Here is a 6,000-nt window from a genome sequence, read left to right on the forward strand (position 1 = left end):
TTTTCTATCGTTACGTCATATGCACCATATGTATCTTCAACGGTTCTTGGTGTCTTCATTATTATTCTACAATGTAGAAAATAGTAAAAAATTAAGAAAAACCCCTTGAATGAGTAACTGTAAGTGTGTCCAAACTTTTGACTGGTACTGTAACTGTATGTACATATGTTTGTACAATATATGGATAAAATACACAGCCACAACCTTCTCTACCCCGAAAAGGTTGAGTCTCTATTGACCTCAGGTATCTTAGCATTGGATTCCTAAAGATCCGTTTTGCATGCAAAAGTTGAATCATTGGGTTGTAGTTGAAAATCATTTCTGGAGCTATTGAGGAATAGCCTACCTTCCACTTATGAAACATAGTAAAACTAGTAGAACATACAGTGCATTCAGAAAGTATTCAGACCCCTTGACCTTTTCAACATTTTGTTACGTTACGGTCTTATTTTAAAATGGATTAAAGTGTTTTTTTCCCCCTCATCAATCTACACACAATACCCCATAATGACGAAGCAAAAAAAAATAACTGCATTTTTGCTAATATATATATATATAATTACATATCAAATTTAGATATCACATTTACATAAGTATTCAGACCCTTTACTCAGTACTTTGTTGAAGCACCTTTGGCAGCGATTACAGCCTCGAGTCTTCTTGGGTATGACGCTACAAGCTTGGCCCACCTGCATTTGGGGAATTTCTCCCATTCTTCTCTGCAGATCCTCTCAAGCTCTGTCAGGTTGGATGGGGAGCATCGCTGCACAGCTTTTTCAAGTTTCTCCAGAGATGTTCGATCGAGTTCAAGTCTGGGCTCTGACTGGGCCACTCAAGGACATTCAGAGACTTGTCCCGAAGCCACTCCTGTGTTGTCTTGGCTGTGTCCTTAGGGTCGTTGTCCTGTTGGAAGATTAACCTTTGCCCCATTCTGAGGTCCTGAGCGCTCTGGAGCAGGTTTTCATGAAGGATCTATCTGATCTTTGCTCCCGTTCATCTTTCTATCAATCCTGAATAGTCTCCCTGTCCCTGCCACTACAATACATCCCCACAGCATGATGCTGCCACCATCATGCTTCACCATAGGGATGGTGCCAGGTTTCCTCCAGATGTAACGTTTGGCATTCAGGCCAAAGAGTTAAATCTTGGTTTCATCAGACCAGGGAATCTTGTTTGTTCTTGGTCACCTCCCTGACTAAGGCCCTTCTCCCACTATTGCTCAGTTTGGCTGGGCATCCAGCTCTAGGAAGAGTCTTGGTGGTTCCAAATGTCTTCCATTTAAGAATGATGGAGGCCACTGTGATCTTGGGGACCTTCAATGCTGCAGAAATGTTTTGGTACCCTTACCCAGATCTGTGCCTCAACACAATCTTGTCTCTGAGCTCTATGAACAATTCCTTCGACCTCATGGCTTGGTTTTTGCTCTGACATGCACTGTCAACTGTGGGACCTTATATAGACAGGTGGGCTTCTTTCCAAATCATGTCCAATCAATTGAATTTACCACAGATGAACTCCAATCAAGTTGTAGAAACATCTCAAGGATGATCAATGGAAACAGGATGCACCTGAGCTCAATTTCGATTCTCATAGCAATGGGTCTGAATACTTCTGTAAATAACGTATTTCTGTTTTTATTTTTAATAAATTCGCAAACATTTCTAAAAACCTGTTTTCGCTTTGTCATTATGTGTAGATTGATGAGGAACATTTTTATTTAATCAATTTCAGAATAAGGCTGTAAGGTAACAAATTGTGGAAAAAGTCAAGGGGTCTGAATACTTTTCGAATGCACTGTATCTCAACATATAATTTTAAATAAATGTAAATATATTTTTCTGAGATGTCTGACTGAGCAGCATTACAATTTAGAGTAGAGTACCACAAGCATGCATCATAGTGCCCATAAAACCTAGCAGTCAAACAGGGAAATGGTTTCAGTAATTTTTCCACCATTCGTTTTTCCCAATAGGGGATTTTAGAAACACTTAAAATAAGGGCTGTGTTTTGTGTAGGCTTACCCCGGCGCAACGTTTTGATAACCGTGTAAATCTCTTGTCACGACTTCCACCGAAGTCGGCTCCTCTCCTTGTTCGGGCGGCGTTCGGCGATCGACGTCACCAGCTTTCTAGCCATCGCCGCTCCATTTCTCATATGTCCATTTGTTTTGTCTTGTTCCATACACACCTGGTTTTCATTCCATAATCACACTGCATGTATTTAGTCCTCTGTTCCCCTCCATGTCTTTGTGTGTAATTGTTTCTTGTTATGTGGGTATTGTCAGGCGCTATACTTTTGTTAAGTTCTGTGTTTTTTGGCACGTTTATGTTGTTATGTGCTGTCATTTTTTGACCGGAATTAAAGTGCGCCTATTTACGACATTCTGATCTCCTGCCCAGCACCTGCCTCCGGACACACCCTTGACATCTCTCTAGGTCAAGGTGACTTTTATCAATATATTCACCTGTATTTACCCCCCCAAAAAATGAAATGCAAATTAACTAAAATATGAATTAAAATATGTTTTTAACCTGGTGTTTGACAGAGGAAGAAGATCATTTCTTCAACTGCAAGCAAGTTTTTATAGAGCTCGCTAACACCGCAAGCAAGCTAGCTCCTTCTTTAGCTTGCCACCAAGGTGAAGTGTGACTAAGGTAAGCATTGTTTTGAAAATGTAAGTAGGGTAGAGTTCAGTAGAGTTAAATGTCATGTATCTATTGCATATCATTTAATTTCAAAAACTATTGTTAAATGTTGTTGGCTTACCAAGCAATGTATTGCTCGCTAGCTAGCTAACTTAGCTAGCTTTAGTGACGGCTGGGTGTCTCTGATAGAACTGGCTAGCTAGCAAGATAGATTATTTTTTATTCTGGTCTGGAGCCTCAGCTGCCATTGGCAGACCCCAGCCAATGGATGTAGTCTTTTGTAACATTTAGATGGCTAGTTCCCAATTAAATTAAAACGTGTTCATGAACATTAACCCCTAATTCTTTGTCTCGTGTGGAATGTTTTCACTGACTCTCTGTCTCTGTATCATCCACAGGGTAACTGTCAACTTGTCAGTCTGAAAATGGACACTGGAGGAGAAGGAATCTGCATGGTAAGTATCAATTTGACGTTCAAAGACATTCTTTTCCAATAGAGATATTAAACACCAAGGTCATTTGTATACTATCTTTTGTTTTTCAGATGCGACCTTCCAGGGACTTCCATGCCACAATTCAACAATGGACTAAGTTATATGAGCAAAAAAAATAACAATTATTGAAAGCACTGTTTCAGTTGTCAGTCATGATTCATTCATTCAAACTTCTCAAAGTCTACCACAGAATTCAGTGCTGAATTAGCAATAGAACTTTGTAATTTTATGCATTTTAATGTAACCTAGCTAAGGGCAAAAAGCTAAGGTAAAAAAGTAAAATTTTCCATTCCTTAAAATACAGTACATGGCAACATATATTTATGAAAAATATATCACAGCATACTGTCAAAATGTATTTCCACATACATATAAGGCTTAAACATATATTTAGATATCGGTTATTTACATATATACGTAAATACATGTACATAATGTTAAAATATATGTCAATATATTATTTTTATGTAAGCGGCAGCTCACACGCTCTCCCTTTTTAAGGAGGGCCTTGAAATGGCCTGTGTTGTTCGTTATCCCTGTAAAAAGCCCATAAAACGGATGTCCTTGACTTAAAAATATTCCTCAGAGCCACAGTGATGAGAGAGTTGGCCAGGCCCAGAGATGACTCTCTATGTTGGTTATATTCCCTACTAGAAAACCAAAGTAAGGAGGTCTGGCACATCTGTCCCACCATGCAGGAGGCTAACAATGGAGGGACAAAGTTAATACAGCCGTGAGCCCTTCCAGCTCTTCCTCTCCTCCTCTCTTTCTCACAACGGATAAATGGCAGGCGGATTTAAATTACGTTTCAGAGCGACTGAGGAGGGAGGGGAAAAGAAGGAAAAGAGAACAGGCTTCCAGTGCCCCGGGACATATCTGCTTCCTCTTCCAAAGCTGATGAGCTTTAGAGCTGCAGATTTGGAAAGAAAGGCGATAATGTGGCAATTTATCTGCAGAGTGAGTGGGATTCTGTAATCTGCTTCTACTCCACACCAGCAGTCAGAAAATAATATAATTTGTTTTGTCTGGATGTTCTATTAGTAATGGTCATTTTAAGGGCATGGGTTGAAATTCAGGCAAATTACATTTCGAGGAGAAAATTGGAATAGAAAAAAAGTTGAGCTGATGGACTTTGTGTCCTTTAGAAGAAGGACATGTGAAATGTGATCCTCTGCTTTACGGCCGAGCATCCTTTGCCTCCTATCATGTCTCCAATACAGACCCGGGCCTGTGCCGGTCCATGGAGGGGAGGTTGATAAACACAGATCTAGAACCACTACAGGTCTAGCAACACAGTAACAAGCACACTATCTCTGAATCCCTGCCGCTTTGCCATCACGCTCCCGGCAGTAGTCACCCCTTAACCACAGATCTAGGATCAGATTACCTTATACTTCCCCTCCAAACTATTAGGGGGATGAAAAAAAATATAATTGAGGCGCAATATCTACCACCTGCTCTAGCTTACTGTTCTGTTGACATCTTTGAGTTAGTCCTGATTTGTAGTTTTGTGGTGGCCTTAGCTCCCGTGGGGGAGGAGGTTTTCTCCTTGGCCTCGCTTTGTGCATTTAAACTCATGAATGTCTGACAACGCACCTGTCTTCCAGGCTCTTCGGCCCCCTCCTCTAGCCGCCCTGACGCCATTATATATGGAGAGCACACCTTCACCTTCCCATGTGTAACTCTGTGTTGTTGTTTTTGTTGCACTGCTTTGCTTTATCTTGGCCAGGTCGCAGTTGTAAATGAGAACTTGTTCTCAACTAGCCTACCTGGTTAAATAATGGTGAAATAAAATAAATAAATTTAAAAAACTCGCAGATAGGGGAGAGATGGAGACGAAAGATGGAGAAAACGAGAGAGATGGAGAGATTAAGAAATGTAGAGGGTTTCCGAGGTTTACCTACGGAGTCATGTAAACATGTATCTCCTCCCCTGGGTGGCTTTTTGCATAGTATCTTTAGACATAACACAAAAACTCATGAATAATGCAACCCAAACAAAGAATGAGTGATGCATTAATTACCTTAACGGTCATAACTACTATATGTCAGTCATAAATATCCTATGACAATCAATCCCTAATCTACCATACAAACCTTGTCATTATTTATATGGACTAACTAGACTTCACATCCTTCAGATTTTGCCATCCTGAGGGAACTCACTTCTCGGACCCAGTGTTACATCTGTTAGTTACATCTATTAATAAATATCTTCCTACTTTCAAAACAAAATCATGACCTCATTCATACTGAGAGTCTTTTTCTAAGTTAACTGAGGGCAGACTGAACAAACATCTGGATGGGTAGAAGCCCCAGGGAATAGTAATATGAATCCCATAGGGAGGTGGCGGTGGTGAGGTGGCTGCCACTTCAAAAGACTAGACCAGCTAGCCTCAGCTCTCTCTCTCTCTCTCTCTCTCTCTCTCTCTCTCTCTCTCTCTCTCTCTCTCTCTCTCTCTCTCTCTCTCTCTCTCTCTCTCTCTCTCTCTCTCTTGCATAACGCTCTTCCTCTCCAATCTGTAGGCAAATGTGTCTCACTGCATTATCCTGCGAGCTGAAATGAGTGATTCTCAGAAAACACATCCGGAATGATTGTTTTAAGTCTTAATATTAAGAGGGCCCTCTGTGCCCTAATATGGTGTGCAGTGTTGGGGTTGGCTGTGGTAACATGACGTCTTCCCTTGAAATCGAACATATGACTGAGCTGACCCACACAGTATGTTATAGTGGTTTTTAAAATGAAGGTCATTTCAAAAGTTATATATTGGAAATACAGTAATAAAGTGTAATCTGCGACCGTCTAGCAATCCAAAGGTTGTGCATTCGAGTCGCATCGGGGACAACTGTAGCGTTTTAGCT

General features: G+C 40.7%; 1 long non-coding RNA gene across 1 annotated transcript; it reads left to right on the top strand.

The window, feature by feature from the left end:
* Positions 1-2,161: 2,161 nt before the first annotated feature.
* Positions 2,162-3,275, top strand: LOC106610911 (uncharacterized). The gene is made up of 4 exons (XR_001330021.2): positions 2,162-2,441; positions 2,546-2,654; positions 3,044-3,100; positions 3,190-3,275. It is a non-coding gene; the product is annotated as an uncharacterized lncRNA (long non-coding RNA).
* The last annotated feature ends 2,725 nt before the right edge of the window (positions 3,276-6,000 follow it).

The sequence above is a fragment of the Salmo salar genome, chromosome ssa09 (assembly GCF_905237065.1).
Source record: "Salmo salar chromosome ssa09, Ssal_v3.1, whole genome shotgun sequence".
In the NCBI taxonomy this organism is placed as follows: domain Eukaryota; kingdom Metazoa; phylum Chordata; class Actinopteri; order Salmoniformes; family Salmonidae; genus Salmo; species Salmo salar.